Source organism: Pungitius pungitius, chromosome 3, assembly GCF_949316345.1.
Source record: "Pungitius pungitius chromosome 3, fPunPun2.1, whole genome shotgun sequence".
Lineage (NCBI taxonomy): Eukaryota > Metazoa > Chordata > Actinopteri > Perciformes > Gasterosteidae > Pungitius > Pungitius pungitius.
Genome location: NC_084902.1, coordinates 22,795,662 through 22,809,873, shown reverse-complemented (window position 1 = coordinate 22,809,873; position 14,212 = coordinate 22,795,662).

The window sequence follows — 14,212 nt, the reverse complement described above, 5'->3', positions numbered from 1 at the left end:
CCTGCTGATAATGTCCTAAAGGCCTTTTTTTTTTATTGGCAGATTGAGGAGAAAGCCCTGCATCCCCTTCTCAACACTCCCACACAAGTGAAGTTGGAGAGACATGGCAAGGTCACCCAGATAAAGCAAATCTATTTCAAAGATCAAATAGTTCCTGTCAATCGAAAAAAGAAAAAAAAAAACTCATAGGGCGAGGCAAGATGGGAGGGGTCACAGAGAAATTGAAAGCTGAGCAGAGAGGGGGTAAGGACAAACCACACAACAGAAACCGAATGGATGTGACAGATGAAAGGGGTGAGGTCACGGCTTGCTGAGAGGCCATAAGAACAATCCCATCGCCACAGCGTCAACCCGTACCCGTCATGTCACCGCAGGTCTGCATAACAGAGTGTGAGATGAAGAGGATTATTTGCCTCATCGGAACATGAATCATTGTGCTGTTAGCTTAGTATTAGAGGCATTTTCTTTCTTTGATTGAATTATATTTGATCACAAATTGAGTTCAGGCTAAAGCAACGTAGTGTCAGACCGCACTGCGTCAGGATGTTAAATTCAGAGGCAACAGATCAACCGATTGTTGGCAAAAAAATCTCTGTAGATCACAGGAATGTTTGTCTCCTGAAGAAAATGGCAGACAAACATTTTAAGGAAGGGAAAAACTGTAATTGGGATTCTTGGAATGGATGCTAAGGCACGGGAGGAAGGAAGAAAATAAACAGGGTTCTATTTCACATTTAGGCTCAGTCAAGATTCAATCACTTTCTGCGATGGGGGAAGGTTACTTGAAAGAAAAGGGCTAAAAGTTCAGGGACTTTGTTGTGATTGGACAACTTCACCTCCAACTACAGTACAAGATACAAGAAAACCTCCCCACCTTCCAGTAGGACCTTAAAGAAATCCAAATCCTTTTCTCCTGAAACACTATCCAGCTTCACAACATATTTCCCAAAAGGATTTTGAAAACTCTGAAATGCTTCCCCAGGAGGACATTTTGTTAGTCAAAGTTGTGAGGCACGTGCAGATTGCAAGAGCATGAAAAGTAATCATAGAATAAACAGTTAAATATAAGGAACATCAGGTTAAGCATCTCTGGAAGGTAAAATTCAAAATCCATATTTGTAGGATCCCTTATCGGGCATGTAATATTCCCTTCATAAGAGGCCCGCAATGTCCCCTCTTTCACTTATAAACAGATAAACATCAAGTAGAAATGGTCATGAATTATTGCTACTTGCTTTGAAGCCAGATACAATGCTGCGTCTTCATACAGTGGGTTTTTTCGGACTGATTAAATATTGATCATCTGATCCAAAAATGAGGCTGAAAATGGTTTTTATAATTATTTACCCTAAAAGTTTTTCTCAGTTTGCCTTTATTCCATGGCGTGACATTCCTCTAAAGCACATTCTGAGGCTATTTTTACAAATCTAATCAATAACTAAAGTTAAGCAAGACTTAAGATTTTCACTTCCCACATGGTCTTAAACATTATTGTAACACTGGCGTAGACAATCTTGGATGTAAAATCCACGGATCAATAACATTTTAAAAATAAACTCACATATTACTTTCTTAGAAAAGAAAGGAAGTTAGACATGCGTTAATACTATTCTATATTGCAGTCTGTAGAGCTGAATTGCTGTTTGATACCACACCACTCAGTAATGTAGCGTTGTGAGACTCAAGAGTCAAGCTCCAAGAACACTGGATTCTACCTTCCCTTTAAGGCATTTAATTGCATCCTTGCAATAAACTGTCCCCGCCATTAGCTATCACTTTCAAACCCCTCACTGTAATTCTTCATATGCATATAAAGCCCTATTGGCAGAGGGCTATTATTACCTGAGGACCTCTAGTCATTTGTGATGATTTTAAGTGCAATTTGCCATGTCTGTAAATTATATGGGCAAATTCAAAAAGCTCATCTTGCTACACAGCACAGAGACACTTTTAGACATGAGAAAGATGTTTTTCAAGAGTTACAAAAGTAAACTATCTCATGGGATTTGCATTTCTAAATCTCGACACCCCTTGCTAAAACCTATGCAAATATGACAATAGTGTGAAAAACATATTACATTTAATAATAAGAATATTAAATGTAGACAGCGAATTAACTTCTGCAGCAAAATGACTGAATGTTGAATTGTCCAGGGTTAGGGTTATTGTACTTAAATTGACAGATTCCAAATTTTTGGAAAAATTAATGTTTCACCTTAGTCAAGATTACTTAGACAGCAGAACGTCTGTGATGTCTCACATCGTGTTCTGGGTCAAATGATAAGCAAGATGTTGGTGCACTAATGTCCAATTCATCTTGTGGTGCCCGAGGTCATACTACTCCTGTATTAGTTTATCTGCAGTGGCTACCTGTTATTTCAAGAATAGAATTCAAGGCCCTTCTCCCCACCTACAAGGCACTTGCTGGTCAACAGCCGCCTTATCTTAAGAAGCTTCTAATATCATATTGCCCTACTAGAGAGCTGTGCTCCATAAATGCCGAGTTACTTGTTCCTAGAGTCTTAAAAAGTATGATGGGAGTTATCAAGCAAGTTATTCAGTTATCTCTTCTGTGGAACCAGCTTCCACTTTTAGGTCGGGGGGCAAACGCAGTCACCTCATTTAAGACAAAGCTTAAGACTTTCCTTTTTGAAGATTTCTTAAAACACACCGAGCACCTCTCTGCTTCTCTGCTTTCTCACCTCGCAGGTTTCCATGGATCACGGTTATATGTGGACCCTAGTCCCGCCCCCTGCTGACACCTACCACTTCTAACACCATTATCATTCCCACTACTGTTACTGTCAACATTAATTCACAAAAACATTGTTTCTTCCCACAGAGTATTTGTGTTTTCTCGCCTTGCATGTTTTCGTAGATCTTGGTTCTTCTATCTGGACCCTGTTCTGCTTCCTGCCATGCCCTGCTGACGCCTGCTGCTGTTATCGTTATTGTTATTTAAATATTGATGGTGGTCATCCCTGTACTGGTCCTGCCGCACACCTGGCTTACTGCTCTCAATATTTGAATTATTTTTAATGTAGGAATTGAACGCATGTAGATCTTTTTTTACGCTGTTCATTCTGTACACACAACATCCATTGCAGTCTGTCCATCCCGGGAGAGCGACCCCTCCTCTGACGTTCTCCCTAAGATTTCTTCCCATTCCCAAGGGTTTTTCATTGTTTGGGGAGTTTTTCTGTGCCGATGAGTGTATTTTGTCACAGGGGATGTTGCATGTGTACAGACTTTAAAGCTCTCAGAGGCAAATTTGCGATTTTGGCCTGAAAATGATATATCCAAGTTTGATTATTATAAATATATGTGTGGAGTAAGACGTTACAACTGTATAATTTTCATAGGGAATCCTCTACCTCCGCATTACAAGCACACATAACATAATTCCATGCCTTCAAGTCTCTAAGGAGGCATATGTGCTGACTCATTTGAACAACACACAAACTGATTATAAACAGGAGCCTGTGAGGCATTCCCTGTTTTCAATTGAAATGCTCAGTCACGGCCTGTGAGCCTGTAAGTAGCAAGTAGCCTCACAGTGCAGAAGGATCAATACCCAGAGAGGCAGCCAACGACTGACATTAGCCCTTTCCAGTGTGCGTTTAGACCCCGTGGTCCATGTGGGACGTTCAGATGATTTCATTGATCGCAGTAGGCCTGGAAATGCTGAGCAGGGACGCCCGTATAATTAGTGAAATCACTGGCCTCAAACAACAAGGGCCTTAATACAGAGCTTATTGAAATGTATGCAATAGCCCTCTTTCACATACCGCAGAACAGTTAACTAAAATGTCTATTCTTATGTCAGTCCGTTGATTTGATTGAATTCTAGAGCAGGGGGTCTTCAACTAAAATGTGAAGAGGTCCAGTTAGAGATCATTTCTAGAAGCAAAGAAAAAGTGGTGTTTTTGCCTAAACCTCAGCAATGTTTTTTGTTGACTGAGCCTAATCGTCAGGTTTGTTGCATGTGACTCACGTTTTGTGTTTTTGCTGCCGGGTGAACGTCAGGCTGACATCCAAGGTCATCCAAAGATGGTCCCTTTTATCATTTAATAAAATCAGTAGGGCATATCTCTGCTGTCAGTTCATCTATATCAAGTTCTGTTGGCTATGAAAATTGAAGCAGTTTCTGCCCCCTATCTTCTGTGACAGGAAAAATGTGCATTGTCATACTCTCATGAGTATTTTTTTATTGTTGTTTATTACTTTACATACACAGTCTAACCTGTGTGACCATTCAGGATGTCTGCCTAGCTTCAACTAGCAACTAAATGGGAGCGCAAACAGTTTAACCACAGAATGTTGGTCGGTTTACTGCCCTGCTACACAATCCACATGCCAAACTAGGTACCACAAATTCAAAGAGCGGGTCAACAACAAAAGAAACGGGGACGTCCATGAAAAGGAAGCAGCAGCTCAAACTATTGATACAGGGTATGTACTGTATATCTTTTTTGGGAGCAGTGCAAAAGTGGTAGATTCAACCGAAAAGGTTATCCAACTGGCCAACAATTGGCCTGATGGACCGTGGAAAGCGGCAGTCATCCAGACACAGTTCCCCCTCTGTCAGTGCCTAAGGATGCTATTTTGTACCCAAACATGACCGTTTGGTCCAACGTGAGTAGGAGTAGTAAATTCTGTCACACGGTAGAAAAACTATCCGCTGTCGTGCCTAAAGCAGCTCTTCGGTGTTGCACCTTCTGTAATCATGACATCAATAAAATGAGACAAACAAGGAGCGTCAATCCAACATAAATGCATTTCAATATCTTTAGTTCCTGCACAATAAACATGATTCTAAAATGAAATGTTTCCTAAATTCCAATGAATTATATGGCTCATACCGTATATGGCCCTGACATTGGAATTGACAGTATTGACGCATACCTTTATATTGTGCTGTTGTTAATTGATTAGTTTCTCTTACTTTTTTTTTCGGGCAGCGAAACAAATACTGACAGGTCCAACTCATCTCATTGGGTGGTTCATTCCACAAACTCTTTGTAAATGTGCGAACTGTGCCTTAACATTCCCAAAATGTACAATGGCTGGGGAGCATAGGTCTAGCAAACGTAAGATCGATTGAGATATAATATTGGTATACAGTATATCTTCTTTCTGGTGGATTCCCAAGGTGACCTGCAATAGCTGAGGACACACTCTTGTTTCAGGGTTTCTACTGGGAAATAAAAGGTTCACTGTGTTAAGGGGTGTGTAGTCGGTGGACCCAAAAGCACGCACACAACAGCACTATGTCCAGCCGATTCCTTTATTTTGCGCTGTGCCAAGAAGGTGAATCAAAAACAAAGCAGATCTTTCAAAATGTAAAGCAAAATGCTCCTCAGGCTCAACAGGGGTCGGGAGGGCAACTCCACCGACTTCTTGTAGTCCGAGCTGGGGCAGGGTTCTGGTGTGGAAGCCCGCGGTCCGACACCACAATCACGAGTCTCGTACCGCCGTGTACTCCGTGGTACTACGTGGCTCTGCAGGACCCAAAGAACAAAAAATGCAAAACAGTGAACAAACTCCGAGAGCTCTGTAGACGCACCTGAGACCAGCCTGGGAACTGGGACGAACTGACGACGCGCCGGGGAACACTGAAGCCCTTATACCCGCCACAGGTGATCACTGCAATGAGCCACAGCTGAGCTCCCAAGAGAGGGGCAGGGCTGAAGGTGGGGGCCAGAGGTGGAAACTATATGGAAAAAAACAGACAGGGCAAAAAAACAACAGATATGCAGATCGGGTTCCTAACAGTACCCCCCCCTCAACGGGAGCCCCTTGGCGAACCGCTCAGACGATCTGGGTTCCGACGTCGGAAATCTCTAATGAGCTCCGGGTCCATGATCCGGGAACGGGGCACCCAACATCGCTCCTCTGGTCCGTAACCCACCCAGTCCACCAAGTACTGATGCCCCCTGCCCCGACGGCGCACATCCAGAAGTCGATTAACAGTGTAGACGGGCCCCCCCTCAATGAGACGGGGGGGTGGAGGGGGTTCTGGAGGGGGGTTGAGATGGCTGGAGACCACTGGCTTAAGGAGGGAGACATGGAATACTGGGTGAATCCTCATGGAGCGTGGCAACTGTAATTTGACAGAGACTGGGTTGATGATTGAGATGATGGGGAAGGGACCGATATATCTGGCGGAGAGCTTTCTAGACTCAGTGCGCAGGGGGATGTCCTTGGACGAGAGCCACACAGACTGGCCGATCCGGTAGGTGGGGGCGGGTGTGCGTTTTCGGTCCGCCACCCTCCTGTTCTGCTCTGCTGTGCGAAGCAACGCGGCGCGAGCCGCTTTCCAGGCTCTCCTACAACGACGGGCATTGCTCAGGACTGATGGAACAGCAACCTCAACTTCCTGGCTGGGGAACAGGGGGGGCTGATATCCCAAGGAGGCCTCATATGGGGACAGGCCAGTGGCCGTTGACGTGTGGGAATTGTGGGCGTACTCAATCCATGGAAGGTGACGGCTCCATGAGGAGGGATCGGTGGTGGTCGCACACCTGAGGAAGGCCTCAAGCTCCTGGTTCAGCCTCTCTGTCTGACCATTAGTCTGTGGGTGGAATCCTGAGGAAAGGCTGGCCGTGGCTCCGAGGGTGTGACAGAATGCCTTCCAAAGCTGGGAGGAGAACTGCGGGCCACGGTCGGAAACTATGTCTGCAGGGATGCCATGAAGCCGAAAAACATGCTGAACCAGCAAATCGGCGGTCTCACGAGCTGATGGGAGCTTGGGCAAGGGAACGAAATGAGCCGCCTTCGAAAAACGGTCCACCACCGTCAGAATGACAGTGTGGCCGTCGGATGGAGGGAAACCAGTTACAAAGTCCACTGCGATGTGTGACCATGGACGTTGGGGTACCGGGAGTGGTCGCAGCAGACCCATCGGGGTGCGGTGTGATGCCTTGTTGCGGGCACACGTAGTGCAGGCCAGCACATACGAACGAGCGTCCTCCTCAAGGGATGACCACCAGAAACTGCGGCGAAGCCACTGTATCGTTCGTCGGATACCAGGATGACCAGAGAGGCGGGACTCATGGGCCCACCTTAGGACCTTGGAACGGACGGACACCGGAACAAACAGGCGATTCGGCGGGCCCCCCCCGGGGTCGGGTTGGGTGTTCTGGGCCTCACGTACCACCCTCTCGATCTCCCAGGTAACCGCTCCAAGCACGCACGAGGCAGGAAGGATGGTGTCCAGAGTTGAGTCACCCTCCTCGGGGCCAAACTGACGGGAGAGGGCGTCCGGCTTTGTGTTCTTGTGTCCCGGCCGATAGGTGATTGTAAAATTAAAACGTGCAAAAAATAAAGCCCAGCGGGCCTGGCGTGAGTTGAGACGTCGGGCCGTATGAATATATTCCAAATTGCGGTGGTCGGTCCAGACAACAAAGGGGTGTGTCGCTCCCTCCAACCAGTGCCTCCACTCCTCTAAGGCTAACTTGACTGCCAACAGTTCTCTGTTGCCCACGTCGTAGTTCCTCTCTGTCCGGGAAAGTCTGTGAGAGAAGAAAGCACAAGGGTGGAGTTTAGAGTCGACAGCTGACCGTTGGGATAGTACGGCTCCGACGCCGGTGTCTGAGGCGTCAACTTCGACAACAAACTGGCGGGTCTCGTCTGGGTGGACCAGGATTGGGGCCGTGGCGAAACGGTCCTTGAGGGCGCAAAAGGCCTTGTCTGCTGCTGGGGACCAAGTAAAAGGTACCTTGGAGGAGGTGAGTTGAGTCAGTGGTGCAGCTGTACGGCTGTAGTCCCGTATGAATCGTCTATAAAAATTAGCAAACCCCAGGAACTGCTGTAGCTTCTTACGAGAGGTGGGTACTGGCCATTCCGTCACTGCCTTTACCTTCTCCGGGTCCTTTCTCACTTGCCCCTCCTCGATGAAGACACCCAGGAACTGCACGGAGGTGACGTGGAATTCACACTTCTCAGCCTTAATGAATAGTTTATTCTCCAGCAGTCGCTGCAGAACCTGGCGGACATGGTTAACGTGCTCTTGGGGATTGGGAGAGAAGATGAGAATGTCGTCAATGTACACAAACACAAACCGGTTAAGAAAGTCACGTAGCACGTCATTGACCAGTGCCTGAAAGACTGCAGGGGCATTAGTCAATCCAAATGGCATCACCAAGTATTCAAAGTGTCCCAACGGTGTATTAAAGGCAGTCTTCCATTCATCCCCCTCCCGAACACGCACCAGATGATAAGCGTTGCGGAGATCCAGTTTTGTGAATATCTTGGCTCCAGCTAAGGACCCGAAAACAGAGGAGATAAGCGGTAATGGGTATTTATTCTTGATAGTAATTAGATTCAAACCTCTGTAATCGATGCAGGGACGGAGGGTCCCGTCCTTCTTGGAGACGAAAAAGAATCCCGCTCCCACCGGTGAAGAAGAGGGACGAATGATTCCTGCAGCAACAGAGTCCGTGATGTATCTCTCCATGGATTCGCGCTCAGGCCGGGTGAGATTATATAGCCGGCTTGTGGGAAGTGGAGCGCCCGGGAGCAAGTCAATGGCGCAATCATAGGGGCGATGAGGAGGAAGTGAGAAGGCCCGCTCCTTGCTAAATGCCTCTGCTAGGTCCTGGTACTCCTCGGGCACCGCGGGGAGGCTGAGGGCGGTGTCTGGTTTGCTTGAGGGAGGAAACTGACGGGGAACTGCAGACCGGAGGCAACGAGAGTGACACGTGGAGCTCCAGCCTGTGATCCTACCCCCTGCCCAATCAATCTGGGGATTATGATCCTTGAGCCAGGGAAGGCCCAAGACCAGCGGTGTTTGAGGGGAAGGGAAAACATAGAACTGGATCCTCTGACTGTGATTCCCAGACACGAGTAGGGAGATGGGTTGAGTCCGATGTGTTATCTCAGCCAATGAACTGCCGTCTAACGCGCTCACCAGCTGAGGCCGTTCTAATGCTTCCAGAGTGATGTCTTGACTCCTAACAAAAGTGGTGTCCAAAAAGTTCTGTTCGGCCCCTGAGTCAATAAGTGCGGAAAGGTGCACAGGTCCAGACGAAAGGTACAGGGTGACAGGAAACAATGATTGGGGCCGGGAAGGGGGAACCTCCCCTGAATCGCTCGCCAGCACCCCCACTCTTACCGGCGAGCTCTCTCTTTTGGCCGACCAGGACAGACGGCCAGGCGGTGTCCCAACTGCCCACAGTAAAGACAGCTTCCGGAGCGAAAACGCCTCTCCCTTTCCTCAGGAGAGAGGTGGGCCCGTCCTAGCTGCATCGGCTCCTCTGGCTCCATGGGGGAGGGTGCTGAGGTGGGAGAGAGGTGGCGTGCAGGGCTGTACTGTTGAAAAGGGCTCGTAAACTGAAAGGTGGAGGTGGAAGTCAGCTGCCGAGCAGGGGTGGTGGGCTTGTAGTTCCTCTCCCGACGGCGTTCCCGAATACGGTTATCAATGTTGATGGAGAGTGTGAGTAGCTCCTCTAATGACTCAGGCACCTCCCGGACAGCAAGCTCATCCTTCAACAGATCCGAAAGACTGTTGCGATAAATCCCCTTTAGCGCCTCCTCGCCCCAACCAGACTCAGTGGCCAGGATTTGGAAATCGACAGCATACTCTGCGGCGTTGGTCGTCCCCTGGCGAAGACTGAGCAGACGCTGGACCACATCCCTGGCGTAAACCGGGTGGTTGAACACCTTCTTGAACTGCTCTATGAAGGACGGGTAGGTGACTCGGTCTGCACTGCGCCTGCTGAGCCACGCTTCAGCCCACACCAGCGCCTTGCCACGCAGTAACCCCACGGTGTAGGCTACCCTAGCATTGTCTGAAGAAAAAGTGCGGGGTTGCTGGTTAAAAACAAATTCACACTGTAGCAGGAACCCTCTGCACTCCCCGGACGCCCCATCAAAAGGTACGGGTGAGGGGACGAAAGATTCACGGATGCTGGATAAGTCCTCATGCACCGGTTCAGGAGGTGGACGTTGGAGCGTCAGGTTCTGCATCATGCCTCCGAGCTTGGTCATCTGGGCCCCGAGGGTACGCTGGGAGTCTTGTAGTTCATGCAGCACCTGCTGGTGTTGCCCGAGAAGAGTACCATGGCTGGAAACCGCCCTCTGCAGGTGGTCCTTAGAGGGGGGTGCTGCTGCGGGGGCTGGGTCCATTATTTGGTCAGTTCGTTCTGTTAAGGGGTGTGTAGTCGGTGGACCCAAAAGCACGCACACAACAGCACTATGTCCAGCCGATTCCTTTATTTTGCGCTGTGCCAAGAAGGTGAATCAAAAACAAAGCAGATCTTTCAAAATGTAAAGCAAAATGCTCCTCAGGCTCAACAGGGGTCGGGAGGGCAACTCCACCGACTTCTTGTAGTCCGAGCTGGGGCAGGGTTCTGGTGTGGAAGCCCGCGGTCCGACACCACAATCACGAGTCTCGTACCGCCGTGTACTCCGTGGTACTACGTGGCTCTGCAGGACCCAAAGAACAAAAAATGCAAAACAGTGAACAAACTCCGAGAGCTCTGTAGACGCACCTGAGACCAGCCTGGGAACTGGGACGAACTGACGACGCGCCGGGGAACACTGAAGCCCTTATACCCGCCACAGGTGATCACTGCAATGAGCCACAGCTGAGCTCCCAAGAGAGGGGCAGGGCTGAAGGTGGGGGCCAGAGGTGGAAACTATATGGAAAAAAACAGACAGGGCAAAAAAACAACAGATATGCAGATCGGGTTCCTAACAGTACCCCCCCCTCAACGGGAGCCCCTTGGCGAACCGCTCAGACGATCTGGGTTCCGACGTCGGAAATCTCTAATGAGCTCCGGGTCCATGATCCGGGAACGGGGCACCCAACATCGCTCCTCTGGTCCGTAACCCACCCAGTCCACCAAGTACTGATGCCCCCTGCCCCGACGGCGCACATCCAGAAGTCGATTAACAGTGTAGACGGGCCCCCCCTCAATGAGACGGGGGGGTGGAGGGGGTTCTGGAGGGGGGTTGAGATGGCTGGAGACCACTGGCTTAAGGAGGGAGACATGGAATACTGGGTGAATCCTCATGGAGCGTGGCAACTGTAATTTGACAGAGACTGGGTTGATGATTGAGATGATGGGGAAGGGACCGATATATCTGGCGGAGAGCTTTCTAGACTCAGTGCGCAGGGGGATGTCCTTGGACGAGAGCCACACAGACTGGCCGATCCGGTAGGTGGGGGCGGGTGTGCGTTTTCGGTCCGCCACCCTCCTGTTCTGCTCTGCTGTGCGAAGCAACGCGGCGCGAGCCGCTTTCCAGGCTCTCCTACAACGACGGGCATTGCTCAGGACTGATGGAACAGCAACCTCAACTTCCTGGCTGGGGAACAGGGGGGGCTGATATCCCAAGGAGGCCTCATATGGGGACAGGCCAGTGGCCGTTGACGTGTGGGAATTGTGGGCGTACTCAATCCATGGAAGGTGACGGCTCCATGAGGAGGGATCGGTGGTGGTCGCACACCTGAGGAAGGCCTCAAGCTCCTGGTTCAGCCTCTCTGTCTGACCATTAGTCTGTGGGTGGAATCCTGAGGAAAGGCTGGCCGTGGCTCCGAGGGTGTGACAGAATGCCTTCCAAAGCTGGGAGGAGAACTGCGGGCCACGGTCGGAAACTATGTCTGCAGGGATGCCATGAAGCCGAAAAACATGCTGAACCAGCAAATCGGCGGTCTCACGAGCTGATGGGAGCTTGGGCAAGGGAACGAAATGAGCCGCCTTCGAAAAACGGTCCACCACCGTCAGAATGACAGTGTGGCCGTCGGATGGAGGGAAACCAGTTACAAAGTCCACTGCGATGTGTGACCATGGACGTTGGGGTACCGGGAGTGGTCGCAGCAGACCCATCGGGGTGCGGTGTGATGCCTTGTTGCGGGCACACGTAGTGCAGGCCAGCACATACGAACGAGCGTCCTCCTCAAGGGATGACCACCAGAAACTGCGGCGAAGCCACTGTATCGTTCGTCGGATACCAGGATGACCAGAGAGGCGGGACTCATGGGCCCACCTTAGGACCTTGGAACGGACGGACACCGGAACAAACAGGCGATTCGGCGGGCCCCCCCCGGGGTCGGGTTGGGTGTTCTGGGCCTCACGTACCACCCTCTCGATCTCCCAGGTAACCGCTCCAAGCACGCACGAGGCAGGAAGGATGGTGTCCAGAGTTGAGTCACCCTCCTCGGGGCCAAACTGACGGGAGAGGGCGTCCGGCTTTGTGTTCTTGTGTCCCGGCCGATAGGTGATTGTAAAATTAAAACGTGCAAAAAATAAAGCCCAGCGGGCCTGGCGTGAGTTGAGACGTCGGGCCGTATGAATATATTCCAAATTGCGGTGGTCGGTCCAGACAACAAAGGGGTGTGTCGCTCCCTCCAACCAGTGCCTCCACTCCTCTAAGGCTAACTTGACTGCCAACAGTTCTCTGTTGCCCACGTCGTAGTTCCTCTCTGTCCGGGAAAGTCTGTGAGAGAAGAAAGCACAAGGGTGGAGTTTAGAGTCGACAGCTGACCGTTGGGATAGTACGGCTCCGACGCCGGTGTCTGAGGCGTCAACTTCGACAACAAACTGGCGGGTCTCGTCTGGGTGGACCAGGATTGGGGCCGTGGCGAAACGGTCCTTGAGGGCGCAAAAGGCCTTGTCTGCTGCTGGGGACCAAGTAAAAGGTACCTTGGAGGAGGTGAGTTGAGTCAGTGGTGCAGCTGTACGGCTGTAGTCCCGTATGAATCGTCTATAAAAATTAGCAAACCCCAGGAACTGCTGTAGCTTCTTACGAGAGGTGGGTACTGGCCATTCCGTCACTGCCTTTACCTTCTCCGGGTCCTTTCTCACTTGCCCCTCCTCGATGAAGACACCCAGGAACTGCACGGAGGTGACGTGGAATTCACACTTCTCAGCCTTAATGAATAGTTTATTCTCCAGCAGTCGCTGCAGAACCTGGCGGACATGGTTAACGTGCTCTTGGGGATTGGGAGAGAAGATGAGAATGTCGTCAATGTACACAAACACAAACCGGTTAAGAAAGTCACGTAGCACGTCATTGACCAGTGCCTGAAAGACTGCAGGGGCATTAGTCAATCCAAATGGCATCACCAAGTATTCAAAGTGTCCCAACGGTGTATTAAAGGCAGTCTTCCATTCATCCCCCTCCCGAACACGCACCAGATGATAAGCGTTGCGGAGATCCAGTTTTGTGAATATCTTGGCTCCAGCTAAGGACCCGAAAACAGAGGAGATAAGCGGTAATGGGTATTTATTCTTGATAGTAATTAGATTCAAACCTCTGTAATCGATGCAGGGACGGAGGGTCCCGTCCTTCTTGGAGACGAAAAAGAATCCCGCTCCCACCGGTGAAGAAGAGGGACGAATGATTCCTGCAGCAACAGAGTCCGTGATGTATCTCTCCATGGATTCGCGCTCAGGCCGGGTGAGATTATATAGCCGGCTTGTGGGAAGTGGAGCGCCCGGGAGCAAGTCAATGGCGCAATCATAGGGGCGATGAGGAGGAAGTGAGAAGGCCCGCTCCTTGCTAAATGCCTCTGCTAGGTCCTGGTACTCCTCGGGCACCGCGGGGAGGCTGAGGGCGGTGTCTGGTTTGCTTGAGGGAGGAAACTGACGGGGAACTGCAGACCGGAGGCAACGAGAGTGACACGTGGAGCTCCAGCCTGTGATCCTACCCCCTGCCCAATCAATCTGGGGATTATGATCCTTGAGCCAGGGAAGGCCCAAGACCAGCGGTGTTTGAGGGGAAGGGAAAACATAGAACTGGATCCTCTGACTGTGATTCCCAGACACGAGTAGGGAGATGGGTTGAGTCCGATGTGTTATCTCAGCCAATGAACTGCCGTCTAACGCGCTCACCAGCTGAGGCCGTTCTAATGCTTCCAGAGTGATGTCTTGACTCCTAACAAAAGTGGTGTCCAAAAAGTTCTGTTCGGCCCCTGAGTCAATAAGTGCGGAAAGGTGCACAGGTCCAGACGAAAGGTACAGGGTGACAGGAAACAATGATTGGGGCCGGGAAGGGGGAACCTCCCCTGAATCGCTCGCCAGCACCCCCACTCTTACCGGCGAGCTCTCTCTTTTGGCCGACCAGGACAGACGGCCAGGCGGTGTCCCAACTGCCCACAGTAAAGACAGCTTCCGGAGCGAAAACGCCTCTCCCTTTCCTCAGGAGAGAGGTGGGCCCGTCCTAGCTGCATCGGCTCCTCTGGCTCCATGGGGGAGGGTGCTGAGGT